We start from the raw sequence: 12,986 nt of genomic DNA on the forward strand, positions 1-12,986 counted from the left end.
TTTGTATTCTCGTCACGCTCCCACGGGGCCACGCTTCACCGCTCCCTTACAAACGGCTTCACTTAACATGATGCATGTTGGACGAGTGCCGGCTGAAAATGTTGACAAGATATGAACGCCTGTAAACGATGTTCTCTACGGGCTGTTAGCCGCCTAATGAGGGTCCTGCCCACCTACATCCTGTACGACATGAGAAGAGATGATGTTCCTGAGACAAACGACCTTTAAATATCTATAAAGCGATGTTTTCTGGACTAGAATCTCAGCAGATCTTTGCGAACCTTCGATGAATCAGGAAGGAGATAAATAAATTACACCCTGCAGCACCTCCCCCCTCACCAACACACACACACACACACCAGCAGCTTACTAGGAGGCAATGAAACATTAAATTATTGTTGTCATCATCCATTTCCCTGAATCGGACACGGCGTTGGGGCGTCGGTCTAACGAAACGAGTGTGCCCAGCGATGCATGCCAGCGGACCGTGACCGCAGCCATGTCTCTGCCAGGCGCTGAGTTGTTGGCGTAGTGCTTCGAGATGTGGGCTAGATATTTGCCATACAGATATGTCTCTTGACTCCTTTCCCTCCCCCCCCCATAGTTTCGTGGGCTGTATGGTTGTATGCGCTTCACCTATTCCACTTCCTCCGGGCGAATAGACACCTGGGGGTTTAGCAAGCTCTCCCTGGAACTGGATAAGAGCAGCGATCTTGTTACCCATCACTAAATTCTCCACAGATGTCAAGCTTAGCGGTGGAGATTAAATTGACAAGGCCTGTCAGCAGATATTAACCCTTCCTCTTACAGCAGCCTTGCAGCGACTGAGATCTCGCCGTTTCGCTTTTTAAAGCCCGGGCTCAAATCTGTGGAAGGTCAATTGTTCTTGTGTAAAAACGGGCATTCTGGGTAATATTTGGGGTCTTTTCTGTGACTGTTTACCTTTCCTTTCAAAGCGATGCTCACTGCTTGGCGAAGCTGTAACTCATTAGTGTTTTTTTTTTGTCTGCTTCATTTATTTTTTCCTTTTAAGCTCTTTCGTCAGAGAAACAAACAAACCACTCAGAAATCCCTCCATTAAAAGATAAAGCTCCGATTCTGAGCAATGTCAAATGTAGGGGACTGGTAATCTTTAATTATCGCTGGGCCCAGTGCTGGCTTTACCGATCTGTGTTTACTGCCAAATACGCCGTATGCTCTATATTTATTTCACTGCCTTTGTCTCTCTCGCCGGGCTCTCTGCTGAGGGCACTGTCCACACTAAAAGATCTGGCGTGGCCCCCCAGAGACAGGTCTGCGTTTCCTCCTTCCTTGGACTAGACAGGAGCGGATGAATATCGGAGGTGCATTTTCTGTTCGTTGTTTCGGTGTAGGACCATCGGAGGTCGACAGGTCTTGGCCGTGTTTCCGAGATGAGGCCTGTCGACTAAACCCCTCCGTCGTGTTTCTGAACAGCGCTCTGCCAACGAGGTGAAGAGAGGGAGGATAAAAGATGTTCAATCTGAAAACATCAGGGTTTAACTGCAGTTCCAGTCACCATGCTATTGAAAGTGAATTTAATACATAAATAAGCAAGTAAATAAATCCCATGTTTTTAATCCACAAGTGAATTGTGGGATTGGTCAGGCACCCACGCACTGCATGTCCCCATTGTGTCGGTCGCTGACCTCTGCAGGAAGCTCAGCTCCAGCTTCATTGAAATGTCCCTAAATTACCCTGTAGGGACTTTGACTGACCCTGGGGAGTTGAATTGTGTGATCCTGGTGTTTTCCCTGGCTTTTCGAATCCCGCTGACAGAGACCCAGAACAGAAAGAGACGCTCATCGGCCTCCTGGTGCCCATATGTCGGACCCGTCACTGTGACACAAGGCAGAGTCAATAAACCTAATAGCCCATGTGTTCAGACAGCTCACTCACCCAGAGTGCCTTGCAAACAGCACGGCAACAGATCGGCATAGCGTGACACCTCCCTCTCTCTCTCTCGCTCTCTCGCTCTGTGTCAAAGTCTACATTTGTTTTTGTTGGTATGTTTGTCGGTGCCCAAATTGGCTATTAGATCGTTTCATGTGGGATCCCTCGGCGACGGCTTGGGAAACTCAGCTGCTTGAGACCTTTTCCAGGGCTCTGACTCACACTTTCTCACAGATGTTTCTGAGGCTGGAGGAGATAAAGCTCGAGAGGAAGGGGCGGTCGGAGGATGTGGCGGGCGACTCCAGAATTCCACACGGCTCTGTTATGTGCGGCTGTTGACCAGATTAATGCTTACATAATGGCAAACTCAGAAAAGCACCAGTCGGTAGAAAGCAAAGGGTGATGAGAAGGTTTTTTGTTTGTCTCTGTGTAACGTTCCATAATTACATTTTAATGGGAAAACGCAAGCGGTGGCACACACATTATTATTCTTTTAAAATCTGCAATGCACATGTTTGTGTTGATTTAGACTGCTTTTTCCCCAAGCCAATCAAATCTTACAACGCTCTCGTCCGTCCTAAGCATGCATGGTCTTCTCAGGCCACAAGATAAACGTGATGAAGACGTTGGCAAAAATGTATCCCGTTTTTCCCCTTCACACTCATGGGACTTTCCATGCCCTGAGATGACTTTTCACCAAGGTGCTGTTAATTGCTGTCCACTGTGTCTGATTTGTGTGTTGTCTGTCGCATCACATCAATAAATTCCTTCGTGTTCGTTGGTGTCATCTGTGGGATTACAAATGCTGAACCCATAACCCAGTTCTGTCTTCTGTGCAGAACCCCTCCCCCTTTTCACAGCACTGACAAATCTGTCACAGAAACTCCTTTCAAACATTTATACTGACCATACAATTTTTTTCCACTTAAAAGAGAAACAAAAATGCATCAATCTTTACGATCCCCTTGAGTCCCAATATCGTTAAAATTCTGCGTTGTCATTCTGCCAGCTAGTATTGTATGAGAAGGTTTGTTTGACAGTGAGGTGCGCTGGTGTGATTCCCCCAGGCTGGGCCCATGCTCTTCCGACAGGAATGTGTTAATTGCCTAGTAGGACACTTGGCTGCTTCTGAGCTTTTTAAATGTTGTTGCACGTCTGCAATCAAACCGCTGCGGCAGAAAATTGTAAATTGTGAGAATGTTACGTCCGATCTTTCGTAGGTGCCGTTGTCCTGAAGAGGATCTAAAGAACCTGGACCATCAATAGGATTATTTTGGTGCATTTCAAACCAGTATGGAAATGTCACAGCCTTTATCCTTTGTGTGATTTGTTTGTGTCGCAAAACCAAACGCATTATGTGTTTGTGTAGCTTGCTTTGCAGCTCTTTTTTATTCATTACTTTCTTTTCTTACTAAGCTTTTTATTTCTGAGCTTTAAAAAATATTTGTCATTCATCTGATGCTTTCCTCCAAGGTCACTCAATCTGTAGTGAATGTACGGATCTTTTATGAGTGCAAGGTCCAATACCTGATAAATCCCAGTGTTATGAACTGGACCCATTGCTTCTGTGAGTTCTTACTATTGTAGATGAAGTCAAGGTCTATTCCCCCCTTCTACACACACACACACAACACAAGTTCCTGTACTTGTTAATTATTTAAAGTGTTTAGACTGGCGATGCACTCAGCTGTCACATCAGATATGGGAGCCCGGCTCAGAGCGGGCAGGGCATAGCGCGGCCTCTGAGGATTTACACCGCCTGTCTCCTGCAACAAAGTAAACCTGGGAAAAGGTGACACGCCCGAAGAAGCGGGGAGAGAAGGATAGCTTTGGCTGTGCATAGTATTTTACCTGTCGCTTGGGGAACAAAAACATCAGAGACACTTATGCCGTTTCTATCGCGGTTCTTTTTCCCGAAGACAAACATAAATCCAAAAAATACATGGCTGCTAAAAAAATCATTTGGAGGATTTGTCAGGAGTTCTGTTTTCTTTGCTGTATAAAGTAAATCCCTCATTCTATGGCAACCTTCAACCTCCCCTTGGTCGATTGCACCGCTGTAGCATAAGAAAAAACACGACTGTGCTTTCAAGCTTCAAAAGTCCAGGAGGCTGAACAGCAATGCATATAATTCTGTTGTTTCTTTTATTTTTTATTTTAATGGTCTCTACAGCCTGCATTGTGCAACACGTATCCCCTGCAATCCCTCCTGTCTGCCGTTCTCCTGTGCCAACCTGCGCCCCTGTGCACTTGACGCCAGCCTTAATTGGCTTGAATCGATTTGTTTTTGGTTGCCCCGCCCCGCGATTCACATTCCCAAAGTGGCTGCACACTGCAGGTAGAAATTGGCCAGTATTTCTCCAGCTATACAATTACCCTTTCCCTCTCTCGTTCTCTCTCTCTGGTCTCCTTTGCTAGTCAATCATTAATAATGTGCAGGGGGCAGAGCAGCCGAATATTCATAGGGCTCTGATGTTTTGCCAAGTGGAGATGCTCTCTGCGTGCCGGAGACGGGGGTCTGTGTGGCCGCCTTGGCTGGGACTCTAGCAAGTCACACGCTAAGGGCCCTTTATGTGTTCGTGTGTCTGGCTGCGCCCCGGCTGCCCGCACACATCGTGACCTTTAAAACCTCCGTGTCTGACCAGGACATGCGGTCCACCACCCAGATAATGGCAGCACTTACAGTTTAAGGCAGTATAACCATTCTAGGTCAAGGAGAATTACACTGATGATATTTCACGGGCCGCGCAGAGCCCTGACCTCAATCCCACACTTCCTCCCTGTGGGACGACTCTCGGAGAGGCAGAGAGATCCCCTGTAAACCGGGCTGAGAGAGGAAGGGCACAGTTCTGCTACCCAGCTGTCAAAAGCCACGCAGCAGGGAAATTAAAGCATTATGCCTAAACCATACAGAATATATTGGCACCAGTCTGTGGGTGTTTGTCCCAATACATGGGCTGCACACTTAGTAAATAATATTAGAAAATCAGGAGGTGTTCTGGCAGGATTAAGATGTTGACGTGAGTCTCAATGGACTGAAAGGCCTGCAATGCTGTTACTCAGGAGTGTTATTACTATAAAGTTCAAACCTTTTAAGTAATTGAAAATCCACCCGGGGGGGGAGTTATGAAATGCGCTTAATGCAAAAAATGACAACAACATGAGAACATTGAAAACTCTCACAACTCTCCCGCTGCTTGGCCTGCTAATCAGCCGAGTGTGAGCGCCTCCGTAGATTGAACCGGTATGAACTGGCCGCATCGAGCCTGCATTGCCCGCTGTCAACAGTGCGATTCCTGCGCACCCTCCTTCAATTGCACGTCCTGGGGGGGCATCTCTTAGAGACGGGGGTCCACTTGTGCGTGGAAAAGAAAAGACTCGGGCATCGGCTTTCCATTCCATCGGTGGTAAGGATTGTCAGACGGTAACAGGGCACAAGCTGGTGACTGAAGCTCGGTAAAAGTTGACAGACTGGGCCTCTTCAGAACCAGAATTACGGGCCACTGCTGCAGGAAAACGCTCATATTGACCTGAGATAAAACATACATAAACCTTACCTACAACATTATAGGGTTCACAGGTGGATATTTGGTTTAACATTTTGAGAAATCGAGATGTAGGAGCAAGCGGTGTCTGGTTTTGGTGAAGCCCAACCCAAAGCGCCACGCGTTCCTTCCTACTGAGACCAGAGGGACGCCGGCTCCTCGTTTCGGGGCCAGTTAAACTGATCACGGATCTTTAGTGAAGCAGGAACAACAACCGGGAATAGGATCACACAAATCCCAACGCAGAACAACATTTAAAAACAAAAGTAAAATGCATTTTAAAGCACAAAAGCGTGGTGTGTTTCAGTGAAGGCCTTCCAGCTCCGGCACGCTCTCGCTCTCTCACTCTCTCTCCCTCTCTCTCTCTCTCTCTCTCCCTCTCTCGCTCTTCTCCACCACGGTCTCTGTGAGAAGCTGCCGTCTGCGGATTCATTTATATTCAGTCTGCTGTGAGTCATTGATTTTATCTCGATCTGTTTTTTTTTTTTCTTCTTCTTCTTCTTTTCAGGTTTTTCTTTCCTCTCCTTCCTTGAAAGGAAAAGAGGGATAAAGAAAACTATGAAACGAAAAATCAAAATATAAACAAGAAAACCGAGACCCCTCCTCCCTCGGCAGCTGGCGAAACATTGCGCATATTACAGGCCGGAGTTCGGTTTCAGGTTAAAGCTGCGCTGGTTGGGAAATGACTCACCGCCCCCCCCCCGTGATTATTATAATTATTATTATTATTTATTATTATTATAATTATTTCCCTTTTCCCACTTTCACATCCCGTTTTCCAACCACCACATCGCCTGCCGCCTCGGTGTGGTTTCGCCAAGGTGTTGGCTTTGACGGCAGGGAGGGAGAGTTTGTTCCAGACGGCACTTTTCCACGGGCACCTCCGATTCAATCCGACACAACCGGGCTGGCGCTGTGTGGCACATTATCCACTTGCAATTTTGTCGAACCGACCACCAACCAGGCCATGGGTTTTCGTCCCTGCTCCTTACCTAGTGCTGCCCGGGGCTGAGCAATGCGGGGGGGGCAGTACTGAACCTGTCAGCACGCAGTGGAAACACACCCGACCCGCAGCAGGCTGTGCCCAGGTTCCGGCTCGGTTCAGGGTCGGGTTGGATGTACCCGTGGAAAAGGGGCATTGGAGCCCGGGCAGGCAGGACCAGCTCAGGCACCGGGAGTCATAACTGAGAGCGGGGGGGGAGTTTAGAAACCGAAACCTTTTTTAAGGAATCCCAAAAGTCCACGGTGAGAGCTGTAACTGTGGGCCGTGGAAATCAGATTGTACCCAGCTGGATGATATTGCTGATTGATTAAAGATTATTTATTTATTTTATACCCACAGATTCAATAACCTTGACAAAGTACAAGCTGCCGTTTTTGTGCGTTTGTGTGTTAAACATGTCTCGGTGAACACAGGCAGAGAAAATACAATACATACCGAGACGGAGAAACAAACACAGGAGCCGAGCACCTGCGCGCCTCCTCTCTGTGCGGTAATTAGACTTGTAAATCAGATGCGGGATGCGCCGATCTGTGGAAATTAAGACAATTAGCCGTTATTGTTCTAAATTTGCTTTGGAACCCATTATCCCATCTTTAATTCTGTCACAGGGGTCTGCTGGTCGCGCCGCGGTCTCCCATGGTGCTTTGCTGCACTTTGTGTTTCATTAAATCGTGTTGTTGTCCCCCCCTCCCACTCCCCTCTCTTTCTCATTTTATCCTTTCCCCAGCGCACGGTCCCCAGACTTTGTGTATCTGAATACTCAAGCTCTCCGACACACAGTACGGCTTATTAATGAGCGCGGCCGCTCTCCTCCCTGTGTACGCTGCTTTCAAATGATATTGGAATCCAACAACCAACAATACAACCACACACAATATGACAATAATAAAATAGATTATAAACCTATCTAGTGACACTAGCATGTTCAGGCCGGGTTCAGTTTGATTACCAAAGCCTTGAAGACACGTTTTAAGAGCTCAAAATAGATCTGCTATTCACGTCCACATCCCCCCCAACCCCCAGGCCAAGAGAAGACCCGTCCTGCATCAACGTCCTCTCCGTGACCTGGGGGGGTGGCGGAGCTGCGTGAGTCGACACCGATTCACCGTCCCCGTGGGCCCGGTCTCCCTCTGTAGCCCCGGTGTCGGCAGACAGGAAGCGCGGGCGCAGGGGTTGGTACGCGGCTCACCTAGGGGCGCGGCACAGAACGGGAAGCTCAAGACACTTTCTGGCAAACGAATTAGGCGGAGGGATTAACAGGCTGAGTCCTTGATCCCCATGCGTTCGGCGTCAGTGATTTTTTTAGCGGGCTGCATCGGCCCTGTTTCTGTCTCTCTCCTCCTCCGTCTCGTCTGGGGTTTGTCTGCTCGGTCCTTAAAACACACTCCTGAGCACACACTTGCTCACACACACTCACACACTCACACAACAGAGCGGTGGCGCAGTCTGCTGAGTGCAGCCCATCACCAGGCAGTTCCCCAGAGACCAGGAAGCCCCGATGAACACTTTAACTGCCGAAAAGGCTCGGCGATGGAACTGCGCTTAATTCAACTCCTCGATAGCCCCCGTGTGTGCGAGAGTTCCTCCACCATGTGCAGCGGAAACTAATCCGTCACACGTCTCCGAGCTCGAGGGAAGGGTTTCTTCCAGGCCCAGAGTTTTTTTAATTCTTGTGTTAATGGGAAAAGGAAGAGTGCCTTGCTTTGGAAGCGATGTGCCGTTCGGAGGCATTGATTGTTAAGCAACCCAAGTGGAATTAAACATCTCAAATGCTCTTGTGCACTGTGTCTGTATTGAGGGGCTCTTTTGAACGTCGAAACGCTCAGACTGGGAAAGATAACAGGTCAGCGTTTTCTCTTGCATAAGTCAACTGACAGTTTTTCACATTCAAGCCCCCTCCCCGTCCCCCCGTCCTTACAGAATCGGTAGCAAATTTGTCTGCCCACAATACCGCTTTCAAAAGATGATTATTAGAAAGCGCGGTGATGAATGATTAAATCAAGTCAGACGGAGGGAGGCTTTAACCGATTTTTCAAAGAAGACAAAAAACATATAATTCCCCGGAGAGACGGAGCGAGACCAGGGAATTAAATGGGGGAGTGGGGAAAAAAGGCCGACCATGTGAAGTTATTAAATATTGTATATGTGATTAATTTCGCGTGAAGGCCGAGTACAGTGTCATTTCCGTTTTGACCCTTTCTTTCCCTGTCGTTTCACGCTTGTCCTCTGTCTCCTGGTTAGACTGCAGCCGGACTCCCCATTTTTGGAAGCTCTTAACGCACTTATTTAAAAAGCGCTTTAGTATTCCCAGGACAAACTCACGGACTATTGTTGCTAAGCAAAACAGACATCTACGCTTGTGAGGCCCTGTGCATATTTTCTGCCACATGCCGTCCGTGAGAGTAGAAAGGTCCGACACATTGATTACTGTACAGCGGCCGTCCAATATCTGTCCAGTCCCGGTCTTAGCTCTGGTCCATCAGTGGGAATCAGTCAAGTTTTTCACCGGGCTAGATAGACATCAGAGATATGCGAGGATAGTTTACTGGACTGTGTCCCTGCAACCTTGCTTCAAAGAAAAGGGGTGATTATATTTTGGGTTATTACAGAACTGCAGACTATTATCTCTTAACAAGGTCAGGTACGCAATTAAGGTGCAGTAGCTCTTCTAACGAGGTGGGCCAAGTAATATGCATATATAGTGTTCTAGGTGTACAGCATTGCCAATGAATTCTCCATTTCTTCTGTAAAGCGCAGAGCAGGCAGCTGTTAACATGTTTGCCTGTAAAATCGCCGGAAGCAAAGATTTATCAGTTTTCCCTTGAGGATGACACATAATTTCCAATGTTTGACGATTAGTGTAGGATTGAGGTTAAGGCAGTGTGCAGAGGAGTAGGTGGTTTACAGATGATCGGCACTGCAGTGCTGCTTCAGTTTGCATTCAGAGCGGCCGCCAGGAATCCAGTTTGGTGGGTCTCGACCTGATAATTAATCATTCACTGCATCGCCTCGCTGCTGCTGCTGGAATTCGAGTTGTTTGGAGGAGCTGAAAAGTTTGCATCCTGGAATGAAAAGGCGTATTTATCTTAGAGGAAAGGGTGGGTGGGCTTGTTGAGGAGAGGTCGTTTTTTGTATATAAATAAAGCAAAGACAAAATAAAGGCTCTTCGCTGAGCTTGGGTCATTTATATTGCGAACATTATTGTCAGGAAGTGAGAGCAGCAGTGTGGGGGGTTTACTGGGGACTCGAACCCTAACCCTCACCCAGGCCACAGTGTAACCCTACTTTGATCAGTAAATTGACTTGATAATTGACAACATCTCTATTTAATGCAATTTAATATCCTTTAATTGACCAGAATTCTGAACTGTGAGACTGAACTGCATTGTGGCAAGACCTGCCCCTCATCAAGATTGATCATTTATCAAATTTTATCCCAGGAAAAGACATACATTAGAAAAAATATATATTAAATAAGCAAATAATTAAACCCTTTTTGGCACCTAGTCTTTTTACACTGCGTTGCCAGGTCCTCACAGATGCACAATTGTTATTCTGGGTTGCTGGTCTTTGTAATGTCAGTATATTCAATATCCTCTTGCTAATTCCAATATGGCAAAAGCACCGTCTTTAATGGGATGAGTTTGTGCCCGATGGATAGATGCGCCTAATGGAAATAGCATGTCATAATGTAATGAGGTTTCGGAAGAGGTCCAAGAATTAGACACAGGAATTTGTATTGTTTATTAGTAGTAGTAATAATGATGTATTTCTCTCCAGTTGGGGGAGCGCTTGCAGCTTTCCACTCGTTTCCAGGCGCAATGTTGTATTACTGTTTCAGATGCACTGTACTATGCATCGCCCCCCCTTTTCTCTCTACGCGTCTCACGTCTGCTCGTCTGCATTTTACTGTGTGCGGCGCATTACTGCTCGACATCAGGAGAGCTGTTTTAATCTCGGACCAGTAAAGTAACCGAACTTGAAACGAAACCCCCACTTGCCTCACTACAGTTTGTATTTTGCATCAGTAGTAAACGGTATAATAAACACATACACTAATCAAATACATACATGGAGATGGGTAGAGAGAGTGCAAAACAGGAAAGGTAAAGTTCAATGGGTTGGATTGGCGCAGCTGCAGTTTGCGCCTCGCTTCTGCGCCATTCATCTCCACCGACCCAAACGACACCACTCTGCCTCAGGACTGTCGTTTCCCATGTTATCATTTAGCGGGGCACAGTGTACACATATGCGACGAATATTTTCAGCACCGCTTTGGGGGGTCTTTGCGTTATCATAAGCACCCACCCGTGGCGTGACAGTTGATGTGATTTTTGGAGAAGCGCAGCGCAGGGCTGGAAACAGACGGGCTGGTGGGCACAGACAGGACCCTGTCGCTTGTGTGACAGTGGGACCACCGAGTCGTTTTAAAGATCATTTAAATTTAAACCAGGGAATGTGTCTGGTCTCTGTGATTTATTCTACAAAAAGAAGAAGAGATGTCAGAGAGATGCGTAGCGGCAATGTCGCAACACTGGATGGTTTGAGGAATGCAAAGGATGGATTTAATTAAAGGACAAATATCTCCAGCATCACCATTATAATATTATTATTATTATTAAGTCATCTGAGAATTCATCATTTGATCACAAACTGTAATCAACTTAGGAAGGAATGTAAACCCCATCCATAACGCATAAAAAATGGAAAACGGGAATCATTATTTTTAAGCGCTTAGAGCTTCAATTATATAAGGATATATATTTTTTTACGTACCGCATCCGAGGCATGGAGAGAAAACTATGAGGGATGCGTAACAGACATCAGTTGTGGGGAGATGTTATCAGGAAACTGAACTGAGGAAGAAAATACCGAATCGGAACCGAATCCTTCCTCCTGCCTTTACACTAACAAGAGAAAAGGAGAGGTGTTGCGATTTACGAGCTGTGCCACCTGTATCTCCACAAACAACCGGCGAGGGGTACCTGTGCGGGGATACGCAGACCTGGGGGAAAAAACGGCTCATTTGGCGTCGAATAAACAAACCTATACACCATAACCCCCACCTCCACTCCTCCCCCAAACGGAGACGGATAGAGGGGCTACCAGATTGATGGGGTTGGGTAGGGGGTTCACAGGGGAGTGTGTGTCTTCAGCCCTCTCCACCCAACACCAGGAGAACAGGCGACCGCGCAAAGACGCTTCATTCGCTGAAGGAGAGCAAGATTGAAGAGGAAAAAAAGTCCTGCAAGTACAGGTTTCCTACCCAAGCAACAGGGGACAGGAGCGCAGAGAGGTGCGCAGACAGAGCCACACGGAGAGGGAGAGAGAGAAAGAGAGAGAGAGAGAGAGAGAGAGACTAACACCACGCAGGCACAGGGAGGGATGGCGAGAGAGGCGTGATGGTTCATTATAGACAGAATAGAAATATTATAGAAGAGAGGGAGAAGAGAGAGCGAATGGAGAGAACAAAGGACGAGAGAGAGACTTGAATCCGCCGCAGTTTGTCTGCCGCTGTAAATATTGCACAGATCAGAAAAACACTACAGGAACAAAAAGGAGAACAAAATATTTTCATTTTCGGATAAAAAAGAAAAGAAAAATCCGGCAACAAAAACCACAACAACATTAGGAACAGCACGACGAAACGAGCCAGACGGGATGCAACTTCAGTGCTGTGAAATCCCATTTTAAAGGCAATTAGCTGCTGAGGCATTTCCCGGAGAGGCTACAGCTCAGCTGCCCGGCGCCCCTGCGCACAGAGCCAGCGTCGCCGGAGTCGCGCAAAGGGTTTCTCTTTTAAACCTGGAGCTGGAAAAGGAGAAATTTCAAGCCAAAGCTGAGAGGCGCAGCTCGCTTGCAGCAATAATCTTCAGCGCTGTGCTGTACAGGGGGGAGAGCCGAGTGATTTTGCAATAAGGGACTGATAAAAGCAATAAATGATATCATAAAGAGTGATCCATTGCGCCATGAGCGATGGAGCGCGTAACTTCAGGGGCTTGTGTGCTGCAGGTTGCGTCTCTGCACCGGCGGCGCGGAGAGGCTCTGTGATCTGAGAGGAGGACCGAGATCCGTCCGGATGAAAGGAACTAAGTTTTGAATCGGGGGGATGCGTCCGAGATCGCCGAGACGACATTAAACCGCTCACCGAGGCGTTTTTTAAAAGAGAAAAACGCCAACCCAGCCTGCCAAGCGCACTGTGATTAATTTTTCCCTCGGTGTTTACGCTCTCTCCGCTATACAAGTGTACATAGCTCGGCAGCCCTGGACTGGGCAGTTCCGCTAGAGAGAAGCGCAAGTATTGGTTTTAGTAATTGCCCATTATATATATTTATCCTATAACAGGGATCTATTTATTTTCCAAAGTAACCTCGTTCATAGCCAAATTATTAGTCTTTCCCTTGATTGTCTGTATATATACCCAACTCCATAATCCCATATAATTTGCACTATGATGGAACCGCCACCTTGCTCCAAAAAGAGCCTGTCTCTGTCGCTGCCCGTGCCCCGGGAAGGGCAGGCGACGC

This window comes from Amia ocellicauda, chromosome 7, assembly GCF_036373705.1.
Source record: "Amia ocellicauda isolate fAmiCal2 chromosome 7, fAmiCal2.hap1, whole genome shotgun sequence".
NCBI lineage: Eukaryota > Metazoa > Chordata > Actinopteri > Amiiformes > Amiidae > Amia > Amia ocellicauda.